Source organism: Branchiostoma lanceolatum, chromosome 9 (assembly GCF_035083965.1).
Source record: "Branchiostoma lanceolatum isolate klBraLanc5 chromosome 9, klBraLanc5.hap2, whole genome shotgun sequence".
Lineage (NCBI taxonomy): Eukaryota > Metazoa > Chordata > Leptocardii > Amphioxiformes > Branchiostomatidae > Branchiostoma > Branchiostoma lanceolatum.
The window spans coordinates 16,579,331-16,598,236 of record NC_089730.1 but is presented as its reverse complement, the minus strand read 5'-3'; the positions used below and the strand labels follow the sequence as shown (position 1 = coordinate 16,598,236).

The following is an 18,906-nucleotide window of genomic DNA, read 5'->3' as shown; positions in this document are numbered from 1 at the left end:
GAAAACAGTAAAAATCGGAGAAACCACAGTACTATTACCCAATAGAAAATATAGACATACCCGTGAGTACTGAATAAATAAGACATCTTGGTTCAAAGACTAGAATAATCTTTCAAAAAGAGTGTCTGATTTTTTAGTACAAGACACCAACAAGCTTCCAGACTGAAATCAGGCTACTACAGTTTATTTCTTCCTGATATCATATAGACATCTATGTAACCATGCAAAATAAAGGAGAAATACCTAATTCCAGAATTCGGGAGCTCCAACAAGAGAGAACGTTCCAAAGTTCTGGTAGCCATCTTGTATGTGCTAGCAGACTGCTCCTCCCAGCCAACATTTGCAATGACCCTGTCCGACTAGGAGTCAACATAGGCTGACCCCCATCCAGCGCGGCCATATGGTGTAGTTTAGAGGCCAGTCAAGGCTGGCTTGTTACTGACCCTTTGGGGAAATGCTATTTGCAATCCATAACTGTGGTCAGTTATTGTTTACTTTGTTGTGCAAACTAAGGTATTTTCTGAAGAAATAGGGCAGGGATGAGAGTTTTACTAATGAGATACTTGTCCGCTCGCCGCGGGATTTTAGTACTCAAAACTCAAACTGTGACCCACGTTCCAGTCCGGCTTATGCCTTTAATAAAATAAACTTTGCCTCATGTTTAAGGAACAGTACCTGGACCGTTAAAAAGACAACATCTGGGAACAGGTAAAAAAAGCAAAATATAAAAAAAATGCCATTTTCTTTCAGTTGAGTGGTATCTATACTTCAACACATATAAACTGCATCATAGTTCAACCTGTACCTGTACATGTACCTGCTGCCTATATAATCCTACAATGGGCACAAATCTGGACCGATAAAAAGCTACCTTGGCAGGGAGAAGGTTAAGTCAGCACTGTACCTTTCATGGCAGGAAACTGAACTGTACCTTGTCAAAGTGAAATCGGACCCCAAAAGTCTGGCACTATAAAAGTCAAATTGGGACAACCCTTGGATCAACTAAAACTTGATGTTCTACAACCGGCACTAATTTCTAAACAACAAAAAAGACACTGGACAAAACTGCCAACATTTTCTCACAGACAGTTTGTGCCTTGGTTTCATGGTAAAATTTACGAAAGGTACACATGTAACCCTGGTTCAACTAAAACTTGATGTTCTACAACTGGCACTAACTTCTAGGCAACGAAAAAGACACTGGACGAAACCGCAAACGTTTTCTCCCAGACAGTTCGTTCCTTGGTTCTTTTGTAAAATTTACGAACGCTGCCCGCCTACACAAACACCTACAAAAGACACTATGGGAAAAGATTGCAGTCAAATCCCCAAATCATTTACAGGTTCAAGAGGATTACATTTGCTTGAAGGATGAGTCTGTGTCCCCTCCATTAAGACTGAGACCCTTGGCCTCCGCAAATCCGCTAAAATTCCGAACACATGGGTCGGAGAGGGAGAGGTGGAGACTAGCTAACAGCCCTGGTGAAAAGGAAAACATCCCTAAATTACATATAGGGTAGGTGGATGCCAAAACTGGGTTGTCGGACAGGGGATAAAACCCAGCTGGCTTGTAGCTGTGATCGGCAATTTATAAAAGATTCAAGTTTTCATAATGAATAAGAAAGCACCAAAAATCCTTAGCAAACTATCACTAGAATGTGACTGTAAGTGACTTACAGTTAATGACAGTCACATTTCAGTAACATTTCAGTTAATCAGTTTTACTGTCACTCCTGTAATAAAACCGTACTGCTTTAAAAGGATTTCTGTGAATTTTTATCACTTATCTCTTATTGTTGGGTACTGCCTGGACAGTACTGAAATGCTACTGGTGATTACTGACATGCTACTATAAAAAAGACAAATTCTACCTCACCCAGTTGAAATGCAGAAGGGCTATCGGGATCTTTCCTTAGGCTTAACTTATCGCCTTGCTTCATACTACAGGCTGATGGATAACGTCATATTTCATTTTCCTCATGTCAGTTAAAAATAGAAGATAGGGGCTAATATCAGAGAAACATGGCCAACCCACACAGATCACAGACACAAGCACATATGGCCATGCCCGACACATAAAGTCAAACCCACAGACATAAACCAATCTTTCTTCCCAATGTGTCAGTAGAGTTGACTCAATAGGTACATGTAGATGCTTCAAAATCGCTCATTTAAACACCAACTACAAACACCATCCAGGGACAGTTCAACTTTTTAAAGGGCTGCTAAAGATTATGAGTTTTGTCCAAGTTCTCTCTGTTTCAGTGTCCCCCAGCTGCCATGTTTACAATCGGTACAAATTCCTCTTCCATTAAAAGTTAGTACCCCAACATCTGAGCACCCGGAGGCACTTTAAAGCCTCTGCGAGGGCTGTGGGGATAACGAACTGTCCTCGTTAACGAGAAATCAGAGTGTATGGTTTTAATATTTCACTCCTCCAAAGAAGGAACATCATTTGTAGAAGATTGTAAATCATGGAACAGTAAGAAATTTACAGTGCACTAAATCATAAAATAAAATCCTCCCCCCTTAAAAATCTTTTATTGACTAGTCCAGATAGCCTCTGCTCATACCAAGCCTTACAGGAGGGTCTGCATGCTCTTTTCCGTAACGCGTAGTCAGCCAAATTGTATTTCCCGTATTTCGTAGGGAAAGCTGTTATTCATATCATGGCGACCAAATTTCACGTACTAATTACTTTCCTTCATTTTAGGGTAAAACGTAGGGGGCACTTCTGAATTCAGCCGGTAAAGCCTTGTCAGCAACCCCCATGCAGACCCTCCTAAGGCTAACAGCTGGGGACAGGAGGCTTCTATCAACCTGCAGCTATCACGTTGCCATAGCAACAGAGCTCCGACTGATTTCTTACTCCTCCAAGGGTCATGTCCCGCCTTGTAAGGCATCCATGCCTCCATCAAGGTTGCAATGCCATCTTATCTAGTCGCTATCGCTTACATAAACTAACCACATATCCTGTACCTCCCTGCCATCCTTCAGAAAGATATTTCATACCACCAGTCGAGTTAATCCTTTGCAAACAGTAGATACAATATTTATCAACTTCATATCGCCCCATTTGTATCGCTATGGTAAGCATCTGTATCTATGTTTCTATTCTAGTCACGACAGATTTAGGGTGGGATTTTCTCCCACCATACCACGTACGCAATACAGTTGTCATTCCGAAGGCTTAGGCCATCGGAACGAGTTAAGAGTACAGGACGGTTTGAGAGTCCAGATGTCGCGTTGAATCCTTTCGAATCGCGATGGCATCTGTGTTCTGGTTTGTATCAGGCTTCTACATCTTGCGGGACTTGGCAACGATTTGAATCATCTTCCAAATGTGAGGATCAGAATTCCAGCCTTTACTTTTACTATACAAGCTTTTCACAACATCTTGCTGCACAGTTCTGTACTTGGGCATTTTTCCAGGTTATCTTGGTACTCAGCTTGGCCTAGTTCTTCCTAGAAAAAATCCTTCTGAGAGAGAATGTAAGTGGTAATTTTTCAGACTGTTTTGAAATTGCTGATCTGTGAATATGGTCGGACAGAAAATGTAATTAAGATGTGTAAAATTTCTGGGTTTTCATCTTATATTAGAGATTTAAATCTGTTTTTCCAAGTTATCTTGGTCTTCAGTTTGGCCTAGTTTTCAGACTGTTTTGGAATTACCGATCTGTGCATTTTGTCGGACAGAAAACGTAATTAACATGTGTAAAGAACTGTTAACATAGTAGACATTTCTGGGTTTTCATCTTACATTAGAGGTAATCTGAGAAAATCAGGGATAAGTTAACCTTGGTGCCCTGTCTACAGGGTATTAGTCAGGGGACGGGCAGTTCCTTTTGATCACGGATCAGAGCAAATCGCCTCGGACAGACAAAAATGTATACACTATCCCGCACGCTTTGTGGTTCTCTCGGACCCGAAACTTCTGTATACACGGAATAATCCAAGGTCCAGGGACCGCGCTTTATACAGGGGTAAGCTCCATGAAATACAGCTTAATACTTCCCCTCTTTTGTAAAATCTGCAACTTTGTGGGACTGGACACTGTTATATTCTAAAGCCAGACACTGTTGTTTCAGCAGTTTATAGGGCTTTGGTTTTCTGCATTTTGGTACAAGTTATTTTGCTTCCTCGTAACTCAAGTGGAAGAGAACCAAAATCTGAAACTTTGTGGGACTGGAAACTGTTATATTCTAAAGCCAGGAACTGTTGTTTTAGCAGTTTTATAGGGCTTTAGTTTTCTGCATTTTATTTTGCTCTCCCATAACATGAGTAGAAGAAAAATAAACATAACATTTGAAAGCATGGACTGTTGGAAACTTTAGAAATAGAAAGTTTCAGAGCTTGTTCTAGATATGGTCCCTTTAAAGGTTGACAAATTGTGTGGCATATATTGAGAGACACACTTGTTATTGGGAGGAGGACACAAAAATCTGGGGCAAAATAAACACAGTGCCTTTGATGGGGGAGCAAGAATGCTGTACATCAACATATTTGGCCATGCAGTTGTCAAGAGCAGCTCTGAAGAGAACACTGGAGAAGAATGACACATAACGCTGAAAATACTGATGTCGCAACTTGCCATATGAACCAATCTATAAGATGATCTGACATATCAAATGCAATATTTGGAAAGGAAAAGAAATGGAATTTCATAAAGTGATTTTGCCACATTTCCCAGATGATGTAGACTTATTAAAGGCAGTATTTGGCAAAGGAAAAGAAATGGAGTTTTCTAAACAGTGATTTCCCCACATTTGCCAGATGATGTACAACGTTGTTCCCAAGGGTGATTCATTTTGGTAGACAAACCTTTTGCACAGTGATTAGGAAAAGTCACCAGAACTAATCAATAAGATACAAACTTTCAATCACTGATCTTAGTCTTTATGCACATCTGATCTGGGGTGTAAGGTTGTCGTATGTAAATGTACAGACACAAGCTTTTGTTTGTTTGTTGAAATAATTTGTTCAGAAAAGACGTTTTACAAAACCACACAAGATCTACCATTAAAGATGATTCTGTAAAAATCTATAAAACCAATAACCCTTTGTCTTTCAAATTGTTACAGTTCAAACAAATGGGACAAGACAATGGGGCTGGATCCAAGCTGTCATCTTCCATCAATCACTCTACATTTTCACCTCATAATGACATAAGCAGTCAGAGCAAGTTCTGGTCTTTGAAGAGACAATTAAAAAGATGAGGCCCTATTGCAGCTGTTGTCAGCTCCTCCCCTCTCTACAGGGGGGCAACATACATTATGTTATCTGATGGCTACCACATTTTACTCCTCCATCCAAACAAAAATAATTTGTAGTTGAGGAAGGGAAAAATTGGAAAAAGATGAAGAAATGTCAAGCTAACTTTCATCTAATTATAGCTAAGGAAAATTCTGGAGCAAAGTTGAACTGCAATTGCCAATGCAAAAATTGGACTTACCCTAATTTTTATCCAATTTTTGTGTTGGCAATTCACCTTTGATTCAGAATGACTTCTACCGACACAAATGAACTTTCAAGTGAAAAACAAAATTGTTGATGATATAGAAGCAATGTCTCTCTTTCTCGCATCTGGATATCAATGCTAAAAAAGACATTTGAAATCATATTGAGATAATATCGTAGATGCAATGGATATACTAGTACAAACTTCTTACCAATATCTAGCAACTGCAAGCTTAAAAACTAGAAGTTTCTTGTTCGACTTGCTATTGTTTCTAACTGCCTATAGAATAGCGATTCATTATCCGTCTACATATTTATAGCAGCTTATTATAAACAATTGTTTTGGTTTGTTTTTGTAGATCAGAAGGAAAACATGTGCTGACAGTTTTTCAAGGATATATGTGTCTCTTACCCCAGGACTGAGCAATAACAAAAACAAGTCGTGGCATAGTGGACGACAGATGCTCTTAAACACTGGAGATTCTTCTGTCTGTCTTACATGATATGGCCGACTTTGTATTTGGCAAATAAAAATTAGGAAAAGGACTGGACACAGAGGTGCTTAATTAGACTAAAGGTGTTGCTTGTTATGGCTTGTTGTACAGGATAGGGAACATGTGACTGTAAACTACAGACACTAGTACTAGCAAATATAAACATCAGGAAAATAAGTATTGCCCAGAGAAATATTCTATTAAAAACTAACTGCAACACAATTTGTTTCATTGACAAAGTTGTAACAACTTTGAACATAAAAGAACATCTATATATTCTAGCCATCAGAAGACGATAATCCATGGATATTCAAGTAATCAAGGCTAGTAAATTATTTTCAACAAAAAAATACATACACTTCCAAAATCATCTAATTTCTTTTCATTTTTCAACTCAAGACAGAAATGAGACTGATTAAAGTCAGGGTTGTCAATGTGGCATGTACATTGCAGTAGCACCACATATAAGACCTGTTCAAATCAAGTTTGCCAAAGGCACTCAGTGTTTTCCCTAGTCTCATGCTTACTTGCTTACCCTCATGACTACCTTTAAGATGACAAAAACCACAAACATCACTAGCAAAAGTTTTCAATCATTGTAGATAGACAAATATTTCTGACTACTTTTAAAAGCCGTTGAAAGCCAAGAGAAGCGCCTGCTAGAAATATATTTTCCTTCTACTCATACGAGTGCTCTCCCAATTAAGATGACATAAACCACAAAAATCACTACATGTAGCTATTGAAAGCTTTTCAATCCTTGTACTAGTTGTAGATAGAGTAATATTTCTCACTACTTTTGAAAGCCGTTGAAAGCCAAGAGAAGCGCCTGCTAGAAATATCTTTTCCTTCTTCACCCATAAGAATCTGGTCTCCCAATCAATCACATCTGAAACAAGCCACTGATAACAACGCTCCCCTGCCTTCCAGCTGTTCTGGCTTTAAATTTCTCCCTTTTTTTCTAAAAAAAAAGGGACAAGAAGCAGAAACTACAGTACGAACCTATATGTGTGTTCCATCTGGCCATATCCAGTGTGGCAGCTTCCTATATAAACTGGAGGAATTCCGGATAGAAGTTCTAGACAGAAAGCTAACACATCCCGAGCCAAAGCGGGCCCCCAGACTGACTCACAACACACCAATGTGCGAGCCAGCCTGCTTGTCAAATATTTACCCAGCATGCTCTGCCAGATGTGTGGGGGAGGAGCTACAAGTGGGCAGGACTTTCTGACCTCTGACCTAACAATCATGAAAGCGTCTAGTTTTTACCCTAGACAATATGATATGACATGAATGTTGTCTTCTAAAAAAATAAGGACTTTTTCACTTCAAACTAGTATATGCTATCAATTTCAAATGCTTTTTTGTCATAGGTTATTTTGAAGTCAGAGAAGGGCATCCTGGCCTATGGTTGGAGCTGCATTAGTCCTTCGGAAGGGACGTAAAATACTGGTCCTGTTATCGAGGAGGTGCCTCGAGCACATTAAAAAGACAGCCTCATTACTTGGATGGGTACCTACCGGCTGTACTTCAGATGAATATGAATTACTACCAGAAAAAAAGCTATCTATATGAAGAAGACCTAATTTAAAAAAAAAAATCTCTAAACTGATAGCAATGAAACAACTTTTTTTCAGCAAAAACTGTCCGGAAAGAAAGTTTAGTTCTTGGCAGTTGGTTCCTGCCTTGTTAGTTTTCAGACAGACCAGTCTAGACCAGGCTGGAATCTTTCAGCACTAACTGATGGGGAGATATCAGGACATGGTTTGTGCACAAGTTCAAACCTTAAGTGTTGAGGGGTAAGTTTCAAGGACTCTAATGGTCTGTACAGGGCTGTCTCCAGGACCCGTTCCTCCCTTTCCGGACGGAAATTTGCTTTTTTACCCCATTTGTATTTCTATAAGCTTAAAACGTCAGATTTGACAATTAGTGGGACACACAAAAATCTAAAGCTGGAGACAGCCCTTGGTCTGTAGCTTATTTGCCGTTTCTCCTAGCTCAAGATGGCGGAAGGTTCGAGTGAAAGAAAGGTTCTAAGTGGATAAAGGTGTTGTACTATTGGGAAAGACTCTGTTACATGTAATATGCATCTTTATCTTACCAAATGTTTTGATAAAGAAACGAGACCAAGGACACATCCACCTGCATTGTAAGGTTATCTGGCTTTGAGGTTACAGGACTTTTGCCTTTTGGTCTTACCATACTGAAATGGAGTTTACCTTCAGCGTGAGTTGGTAGAATCACTCTATACATGTTCATTTGACCATTACATTATGGTTCAGAACTATGGTCGCAGTTTCTTACCAATCAAAAAGGATAGGACTATTTGGAGGAAGCCATATCCGGATATCCAATCAAGTTTTAAGATGTTTCAGAAGGACACATTTCTTCAAACTCTTGAGATTTGGTAGGATGTTTTGAATGCAACTTGTAGACATATGACATTTGTAGTCAACAGTTCTTACATGAGGGATCTGAGCCCATGATACCTATAAGAAGTCTCAGTTGGTTTCCTCTTGTGTTTACACATCAAGACGGGAATGTTTTCCAGCTTTCGCTACCCCCAAAATTAATCCCTTTACGCTTTCAGGTTCCGTGAACTTGTTGGGGTCACCCAAAGCAACAGCTAGAAAATCGCAATTTATCCAGAAACGGGGAAAATGTGGAGTTTACGTTTTTAGGTCACGCACGACCTCATACGACCTTGAGAGGATTATTACAGAAGAATCTGGCCGATAAGTAAGTTATGACAGTTTTCGTTCCTCCCACGTGGCGCAACCCTTGACCTTTTTGCAGCTGAGGAACAGGAGACTTGTACTCATTACATGCTGGAAGGTTACTGTAAATACAGAAATGTTCGGGGTGGTTTTAATATGTTCACGGTTTTTGTGCTAACTTTAAACCATCACGAAAAGCTATTCTATTGTGTGACTGTAGCGCTACTATTGTTTCAACACAAACTCAAAACCACGGCAAACATTTTTTTCTAATACCACGAAATTAAATCCCCGCAAACATTTCTACATTTACAGTAGTAGTTGACATGTGGAACAGGTGGCCAGGACAAAGTAGTTGTTTAACACAGAGCTAAAACAATATTAGAGAAATGTCACAGCCTTGAACATCCAATGTCATCTTCAAAATCTTAGGATTTAGGAAAGCCTATATCATATTGAATTTGTTACTTACTATGAAAAGGATATGGCTTCTTCCAATTTCTTTTCCTACAAACTTGAAAGGTAGTAAAGCTTCATTTCTCAAAACTCTAATACGAATAATATAAAACATCAACTTTTCTACACTGTAATGATATAGAAATACTTCAGTACTTGCATTAAGATTTAAAAGTGAAACCAACAAAGTCTATATGCAATGCTAATATACTAATTATGATTGTCAACTAGAGGCCGTTTTTATCTAGTTGCTTTGGGTACCAATGTAGGGTATTCAGATATGCGATAAAAATCATATGCACCCTGTCTTAGCCAAAGGCTCTGGATTACTTCAAACTATACAGACATAGCTGAAACGGCATGGCAATCATTTTTGCCTTGACCTCTTGGGCTAGGTAATGTTAGGTTAGAGTTGTATAAACAATAGAAACATGCAACAGGTCCAGAGGCAAGACCCATTTCAAAATATCCAGTGGACCAATGGGCTGACTCAAGGACATATGTAACTGCCAATTAGAGAAATTACAGCACTTGCATCTAGTGGTATCACGTATCATTGAATTATGCTAGTATGCGAGCAGGTTTTAAGATCTAGAGCTGGCACGGCCTCATTTTGAAGGGTTCCTTGCATTTAAAGAACTTCATCACAAGCAAAATCTATGTTTGATAAATCATAAAACCATAAATCATAGACTTATGAATCATTCAAAATAGAAAGACTGTGTTACACTTGTCTCTGATTTCTTCAGTAATCTTTTAGAAATCCTTGGCAACAAAAGTCTTCGAAATACTTTCTCTCTATGAAAAAAGGTAACATGTAACTCAACAATTCGAGTTGCCCCACTTTCAAGACCGACATAATATGATGTCTACACACAATGCACTAAACAACTTGTAAGATGTAAAACAAAACTTGAGGTTCAAAAGTTACACAATATCATCAAAGTTGGATCTTGCGGCCAAAGAAGCATGGGAACCTGAGTTGCCGACTCAAAAGCGTTTTTTGCAGTCAGCTTCAAGAGTGTCTAGACTAGGTGGAATTTTCCCCACCCACCCACTCACCCATCCTAGCTAGGGCAGGGTAAGCACCGACAACCGTGCACACTTCCCTGTCGCCGGGAGACCAAGTCGCTCTTTGATGACAAGTGTTCCTGAACACTTGACAGAAGTTAAGCGACTTGCCTTGGTAGTAAACTCCATTTCCAACTGCTCTGACGAGAGTGCTCGTACGAAAAGTACATCGTCAAACAAGCCTCGAGGCCACGGTCGATAGACAAAGACAACATCTTAAGGTACAAAGAAAACTTTCGCTCGTCTTACCTCCGACTGACCGGTCACAGACCCGATAGGAATGCCCAAAATCATCAGTTTACACAAAGATTTCTAAAAGTTTGTGGGCAAAACATGGAATTCTTTGCAAGTTCAATGTTGTATTTCCATACCTCTTACCACTATGATGCTAGTAGACCTTGCAAACCCTTTAAATTGGTGTAGCCTGCTAAAACATGAACCAACATCTGCTATGTACCACAATTGGAAACTCTTTTTTCAACATCATTCCAACACTTCTTGGGAGGTAAAAAAAAGGTCAAAACACATTCCCAGCAAGAAGGCAAGACCTTGAAGGAGAAACACTGCTTACCTGTGCAAGGATTGCATGCATGAACGGATAGTTTCCTATACACAACAAAAGAAACTTGCACCCTAACAAGTTCACGGTTACTTTCCGAGCGAGAAATTTCCTGTTTTAACTTCAGCAGTGATTAAAAGGATGCAAACAAGAGGAACTAATCAGAGGTGACTAAGTCGTGTTTGGGGACGTCCTTCCGACAGCGGCGTCGTCAGCGGATCAGCCATCAGAAGTGCCTTTCTGACAACCATCTGTGTCTGCGGTAGGTTGATCTTGTGAGAGGCGCGGACTGTTAACTACTGTAAGCAACAAAGGCAACTCACAAATTGACTCTTGATAATGACCATCTCCAGTCAACCTTCCCGTCATTTCCTTCCGCTTTTTCGGGTCACCACAAACAAATAAATGAACGTCAACAGGTGCTTCTTCTCAAACACACATTTATTACCTGCACTAAAACTAGACCCCTTTTGTTCACGACTTTTATCATTCTATGTATAACCTGAAAACTTCCATTGGTTTTACAATGACAGCATGGTAACTGTTTTCAACAGCAGCTTTGTAATGGCAGGCTTCCAAGCAATCTGTGTTGTGGAAACTTGTGGCATGTTGAAATATGGTGTTGGGGATGAGTTTTCCCATCTTGTGAGGGCCCGGACGATGAAAGCCGCCCTGGTGTTTGTGTACACACCGCTTTCTAACATTTGTCTTACATTTCCGATGAAGCCTTGCGAAGTGAGAGAGTGACCTACAAAGAGTCATTAAACATTTTTACTACCCTTTAATAGTTTGCTGATGAAGATTGATGTAAAATTTCTTGCTGTTGAAAGTGTCATCCCTCAGGTTAACAGGTAAAGGTGAAACGGTCGAACCTCAGACTGAGGACGAAGCATGACGCTTTTTTGTTAGCTAGTAGTGCATTGCAGCTTTGCTATATGGCTAGCATATTTTGGGCCAAGCACACCGGGTTACCCCTACTCTTCTTGTTAAGTGTGTTGGGTTCTTTCACGTGTAGAGGTTTGACGCCCTAAATCTCCCTCATACATGTGTTTGTAAAAAAAAAAGCAGTACTGTTTTATGTTTTGAAAAATGTTTCAGGTTGCCAATGCTTCAAGTTTCTCTTTATAAATCATGTGAAAAAAAATGGCTGGATATTTCTGCAATAACTCTAAGTTCTAATAAGTTAACCAGTCTCTTATTACAAGACCAGGCAGTTAGGTTTTCAACTGTAACATTTAATCAACATGTGTTTTACAGCTTTGTTCCACTTCAAGTGCAAGTCAGAGACTTTGTTCAAACCTCCAGTGTAACATTTTAACCAGACTATAAAACAACATGTAACATGTGTTTTTTCCTTGGCATCTAGCTTATTTCTAACCATAGGCTTTGCTTTAAATTTCAAGGCAAGCTTGAGGGGAAGGATATACAATTTCAAACCACTCCTCACAGTTTCTAGCAGTAGGGTGGTCTTTAAAGTTTGTGTCATGTCTCAATGCAAGAGTTCAACTACCAGATGTTGAAGGTCTTTTTACTTCAACCGATATAACTATATAACATTTTCTTACAGTCTTTAGTTACCTTACCTAGTTTTAAACTGTGATAGACATTGAAATGATGGAAAATCTATCAATAATCTTTGCCTCTTGCAATCTTGACTTTGTCATATTCTTAGTCTTTAGTTACCTAGTTTTAAACTGTGTGATAGACATTGAAATGATGGAAAATTCATTGATAATCTTTGCTTCTTGCAATCTTGACTTTGTCAGTAGTGCTTCTTAAAACATTAAGGCATCTCAACTACTCGAGTCATTTCCCAAACTTCCTAGTTCTTGAAATTTTCCGTCTGCAGTCAATGCCACGGAAGCGGCGTGAAGTTAACCATGCTTCAATTATTCCATTTTCTGTTGTTCGTCACATCAACTGTTTTGACACAAGACTCTTTAACATCTCAAATCAAAACTCCTGTTCACAAAGTCACTGCTGACTTTCACTCACTGACTTTTCTGGAAGTTGTCATCTAAAATCTTGAAGGGTTGCCCAAGTAGCTTATGTTGTGGCACCACCTTATTACCGAACATCCTTTAAAAAGTTTGAGAATTTCAGCACATGCTTAAGACATTGCTGACTTCAGTCAAGGGTTCTGGCAACTCTCTTTGCATGACCTTGCAGTTGAACATGAAAGGCCAATTTCCTGTGGCAGACATTCCACATGTGCCTGCCGGGCCGCCACGCAAATTGCTTTGACCAGTCTGGTCCAAGTTTGGCCATATTAATCTTTGTTTCTTGTCCTTATTTTCTGCCCAACTGACTTTCAGGCTGTCTGAGTTTACTAGCCTGCCTACTTCAACTTGAAGTAGACTGGATTGACTGTACACAGAAGTACAGTACTGTAGTACTTCTGTGTACAGTCCATCCAGGCCCTAAAAGAGGGTAGCCTAGAAGGAATTACCAAAACGTTGGCTCGGTAAATGTGTGTTGAAGAGAACACTATTTCCCCAATGACTGCATACTGCAAATGACTATGGGCACCTATGCAGTGCAAGAGTTGAAAATCTATCACATAATCAAAAGATTTCTACACAGTAAGTTTTTAATACAAATTTTACCAAGAGACAGTAGCTCATGTGTGTGTTGAGAGTTCCAAAGTTTCATCTTCGACTTTGTCCTTGATCATTACCTAAGAAGACCATTGCATGTCCAGGACCAATGATACAAAAACCTAAATTCCCGCTGCAATACCAAAGTCGGCCACCAGGAGGCCCAAAATTAACCTTGACCTCCAAGTTCACAACACCAACCCATGAACCAAATATCATCAGAATCCATCCAGAGGTTCTTGAGAAACACATGTATGCACACACACAGAGTAAAAACTATACCTCCATTTTTCGTGAAGGTAACAACACTGCCTTGTGTCCAGACATCTTCTTCAAACTTTTTACTTCTGCCAGGCCCAACATTCCACCTATTACAAATTGGTCCAGGACTTCACTCCTTGACCTGAGAATTTTTTACGACCACAGACAGACAGCGCTCCCATCTGGCCCTGGACATCTGACAGTGTTCCAGTGATAAAGCCTGCTTTACGCCATCCTGCTCTGCCTCAGTAAAACAGGTGACGATAAGTCAGCAGCGGAAGGGAAGCATCTGTGTTCTGGCAGCCAAACCTGCAACATTCCCTGGGCTCTAATTTGTGAGGGTAGCAGGCATGGGGCGTTCGGAAGGCCAGACGCTGTGAGAATTTAACATCCTGATTGCACAGATAATGTCTAAGTCTTCCCCTGTACACACGACAGCTAAAATACTGCATAAAAGTCGGGGCCAAGGAGAAAATGGACCAGACCACTTAGGTTCATCATTATCTTCTGACAAATAGCAGATAAAACACAACCCAATTTTTTTTACACAAAAATCTGCCATTGCCATGCAATAGACACACTTTGAGATGGATTCATCTTTGTTGCTGGAATGCTGGTGTTCAATATTCCGGTGTACTACTAAGAAGCCTTGTGTTATTCAATATATCAGGCACATGTTACTCTCACCCACAGTTATGCAGCAAGTACTGTACATAGGGAAATGAAAGGAAGATCTAAGTATATGATAATGTTGAGTTAATGTATACTGGGAACTAGATAGCTAATACGTAAAGTGATATGGGAGTGATACACAAGTTACAGCATATATAATTATCTACTAGCAGTTCTTTCTCCATAAAAACAAATTACAGTAGATGGTGAATTACACTCTAGATGGTGCCTGAAAAGATCCCAACATCCGGATATCAAAGGACAAAATCTTACTCTCATATGCAAACTCAATTAACAGAATGCGGCCGGCGATACTCAGTTATGATAATCGGCCTTGAGAATGTCTTGGAGCACAAATAAACCGGCTCGGAACTGCCGCAAGCCGGGCTTTGAACCGGGCTTTTAAAATTCCACTGAATTTCACATCCTACCACCAGTGTGATCTCTTAAAGCCCCCGAAATCTCTTAATCTTCCAAGATTTCTACAACTCCTTTGCTAACATGTTGGAAGTGTAATGGTGCTTCAATGATTATTCTGTGTTTACAAGACTGGCGGCTTAGGGTGTGGCTGCCAAGGTTGTACGAACATGCTGTTAAATGTTGTAGAAGTCCGGTTGATCCGAGTTTCGTGTTTACCCATATCATTACACACGGTTTATAACCTGGAATAGCGAGTGAATATCATTGTCTCAGGCCACACAGACTGTGTTTCAGAGGACAGTAATCCTTAATCCATTGTTCATATCACTGGTGTAGGTAGACGAAAAATATATTGCTTTCAATGGTTTTAAAAGGTCTAAATGCATAACCAGCAAGATGAATGATTAGCTTTATATGGCAATGAATATTTGGGCAGATCATAAAAAGGGGTGCATTATGCTCTGAGTCCTACAGGGCTGTCTCTAGCTTCAAATTTCATTTCTATTCCACTCATTGTTTGGGAGCCCATGCTGTTGATTTTTAAAAGTCAAACCTGTCATTTTAAGCTTTCAAAAAACACTTTCATCAGTTTCATGAAGTTTAGGTTTTTTCTTACGGATGGGGTGAATTTTTTTCCCTGTCCCAACAAGCAAATCTCCATCCTAGGACGGAGGGACGGGTCCTGGAGACAGCCCTGGACACCTAAAGTCTTCTTATTGAATACAGTACTTAAAATTGGCTTTGAAAGTAGTCTTCAGGACAGTAAGTCTCCCCTCTTGTAGTTTAACGTATGACCCCACAGGTGTTGTAATATATTCACCTGTTGAAACTACAAGTTGGTCAACACAGTACATGTACATGCAAACCTGAACAATTGGACAAAAAAGGCGTGTGGATCTATTGTTTTAAAATTATCAGGCTTTAACTTCTAGCAAATAAACAAAGCCGAATATGGGCGGGTCAGCTTTTGTGCAATATTGTATATGAAAAACAAGCTTAACTGACCCAAAATATACAAAATCCTACCTCAGAACAAAAAGAACTCAGTATACAGAGCAGCAGGGATACTCCAACAGTAAACTATCACAGTAAGGGCTGACAGTTTATTTAGAGAGGGTCTGTCAGCAGCGCTGATGGTATGGGGTAGGGGAGATAGTTATAATCAGTCCAACAAGCCCTCCCACATGGACTCTACTGTACAGTACATGAGATAAAGCTTGTGGTGAGGGTCTGCATGGGGGGTCCCGACAATGCTGAATTCAGAAGAGCCCCCTATGTATCATGCTAAAATCAAGGAAGGCAATTACGCAAAGTTCGGTTGCCTTGCTACGAAGTATGTGAATAAGATGGCTTTCCTCACGTGTGACGGGAAATCAAAATTGGCTGCCTACGCCTTACAGAAAAGCAAGCAGACCCTCTGTGGTAGCTTCTCCCTCTTACCTAGGACTGTGACAAACTACAGAACAATTAGAAAGCAATTTGCACAATATTCAATTAGCTTTTAGAACAGCTAATGATGTCCATTCCCTTTCTACAAAATGCAAAAGAGTCGCATACACATGACAATGAAACACAGGCTACGGAAAGGCTTTACAGATACTGGAAAATAGTGAGAAACTTAGAAAGAAATCAATTTGTACAGTATTCAATTAGCCTTTTGAACAGCTAATGATGTCTATTCAATTTCTACAAAATGTAAAAGAGTGGTATGCACATGACACTTCAACACAGGCTACGGAAAGGCCTTACAGACACTGAGAAAATGGTAGAAACTAGTACAAATGGATCCTGTACCCAGTACAGTACAATGTTACGAGTAAGGTAATCTTTGTGAGAATTTCTAGCTAGCCTGTGGCTAGAGGCATTGTCTGAGTGGAAAAATCAATTCTTCTCTTAGTCCTTAATCCCCGACCTGTTTAAAAACAGATTAATGTCTGCGGTTTCCACCAGTGATTTCCGACCTACCTGAGGCCATAAAGATTTGACGACTACAAAAAACCCCTACATGTCACAATGTCAAACAACACCAGTCCATTTTCACTGTAAGGTCAAAACATACAGAAAAGCCTTGTATATATAATGTACTGTTTCTACGACCTACAGCAGACACAAGACTTTGTATACTCCGATCTGTCAAACAAAATGGCAACAACAACAAAGTTTAAACAAGGGAGTTTATACCTTGTTTCGGTATAAGCATGGCAACCACATGTATTTATAATACAATGCTAAATCATGCTTTGTGGCACCTTTCAAATATGAACCACAGGAAAACAAACATGGCTCACCTTGTTTTCAGCGACAGTGGTGGTACGATACCCTCAGGCCTGAAAGCATGGACTGAGCTCTGGTGGAGTCGAAACACACTGACACGCAGTCTTCCCACTGGAATGTTCCAACACTGCAGAGGGGTACACAAAACAAATTCCGCTCAGCAAAGAGACTTCGTATCAGCCTAAAACTTTCCTTCTCAACTTGAAATGATTGCACACTACTAATTGAAGACACCAGGTTTTCTACAGGGTACTTTTGCTGAAGTATGAGTGCTGTACAAAATGAGATAACCTTTGTGACACCCCTTCACATGAGGTCCCAAAAACTGGTTGCTCAACTCTTGCTACAATGGGGGAATGAATGGGTGAATGCCTTTGCTCTAGCCCCACTTCACGCATCAGATCCCGCCCCTTCCACTTGTATACCCAAAATGCAAAGACCAAAGGATTGACCAATGGGAGAGTGTGGGAAGGGCTTTACTGGAGGGGGATTGTCAGGGGTTTCTGTCAATCATAAGGGGTTGTCCAGTACACACATATATTTGAAACAAACTTCTGTACAATTTCAATGTGTATTGACTGCAACTTGCAAGATGACAATACAAAAAGATGAAACAAAATTAAAAGTAAATGATTTTCATTGTCAGTGGTTCCTGTCAAACAAAAGGATGTCCAGTAATACAGTGTATGTCCAAGGAGGTTAACCTCCTTGGTATGTCATTGTCAATCTTCAGAATAATTTTCTGCAAGAGGGTCAATGTGTATTGACTACAACTTGCAAGATGACAACAATACAAAAATATGAAACAGAAAGTAAACTATTTTCAATATTTTGAATGCAGCTTTTTAAGCAGGAACTCTGGAAGCAACCTTTTTGTCTTAACTTCTGAAAATGACCTGGTCCGCCCTAAATAAAAAGGATGGAGGGCATAGAAAGGATCTAGAAAGTGCCTCTGGCCTGATGCATGGAGGGTGTAGAAATTGCTAATGGGGCATTGTTCTTCGCGGTAAGCCAACCCCCCCAATTACCAGACTGGAAGTGGCAAGTCACCGAACAATGGCCAGACACGAGTTGCCATTGTCTTACAGACAACCCTAATTATCACAGCCAAGTCTGCCTTTTCCAGGGAAGATCTCCCGTCTTCATATTTAAATCCTAAGCCCTACCCACACAATTACTGCACAGCTAGTCACAGAAGCTGAAGAAAAGTCTTACAGGTCACAGAGCAAATACTCATCAAGTCTCTCTGCTATCTTGCTGAGTTTGGAATCCCTGGGAGGACTCAGACTTTCTCAAGTGGAAGGCAAGTTTTTTGAAATTCAGATTTTAATCAGGAGTTGTTGCCATCCTATTAGGGTCTCCTGAGCGAACAAAGGGAAGAGTCGGGGTACAAAAGTGCACGGAGGAAATTTTCACTGAACTGAACTAATCCCAATTAGACTTATCTCTAACAAATGCCTACAGCAAATTTTTACAGAGAATGCCATTTGGCAGACGGAAAATCCTTTCCATTCAAATTCAAATGTTCCAAAACTGCACACTTTTTTTCCTCCTTCAACTTTAAAGCCATAAAATCATTTTTTTACTGAATAGTAAAATAGTTACCAATAGAAAATGCAATGCCAAATGTTTAAGAGTGTTGAAAGCTAAATAAACTAAAATTCTAAAATTGTCTTCCTTTCTGTAAACACCCTTCTTCAATTGTGATTTGAAACAAAAACCAAACTCTTCATACAGAGGTGGTCCACACAAGACAACAGCCAATACACATCCACGTAATACCTTGGGATGGTAACATTTTCTAATGGGGGACTTGTAAAGTTATGGGTCATTGGTTAGGACACTTATTGCATTGGAATTACAGAAAATCTCTACCTGGAGAATGTGTATTCCTCTGAACTGTCTACCAGAGTACTTTGGGCAAATTT

General features: G+C 39.9%; 1 protein-coding gene across 8 annotated transcripts in view; it reads right to left on the bottom strand.

Annotated features, from left to right (window-relative positions):
- Positions 1-18,906, bottom strand: part of LOC136441792 (discoidin domain-containing receptor 2-like) — a 68,925-nt gene that overhangs the window by 38,246 nt on the left and 11,773 nt on the right. For 6 of the 8 annotated variants that reach the window (XM_066438273.1, XM_066438278.1, XM_066438279.1 and 3 more), the window contains exon 2: positions 16,993-17,105. The gene's annotated coding sequence lies outside the window, so the exon portion shown is untranslated. Of the gene's footprint in view, positions 1-6,953; positions 7,097-16,992; positions 17,106-17,269; positions 17,371-18,906 lie in introns of those variants that run through there. The other 2 variants (XM_066438274.1, XM_066438276.1) reach the window with 2 other exon arrangements.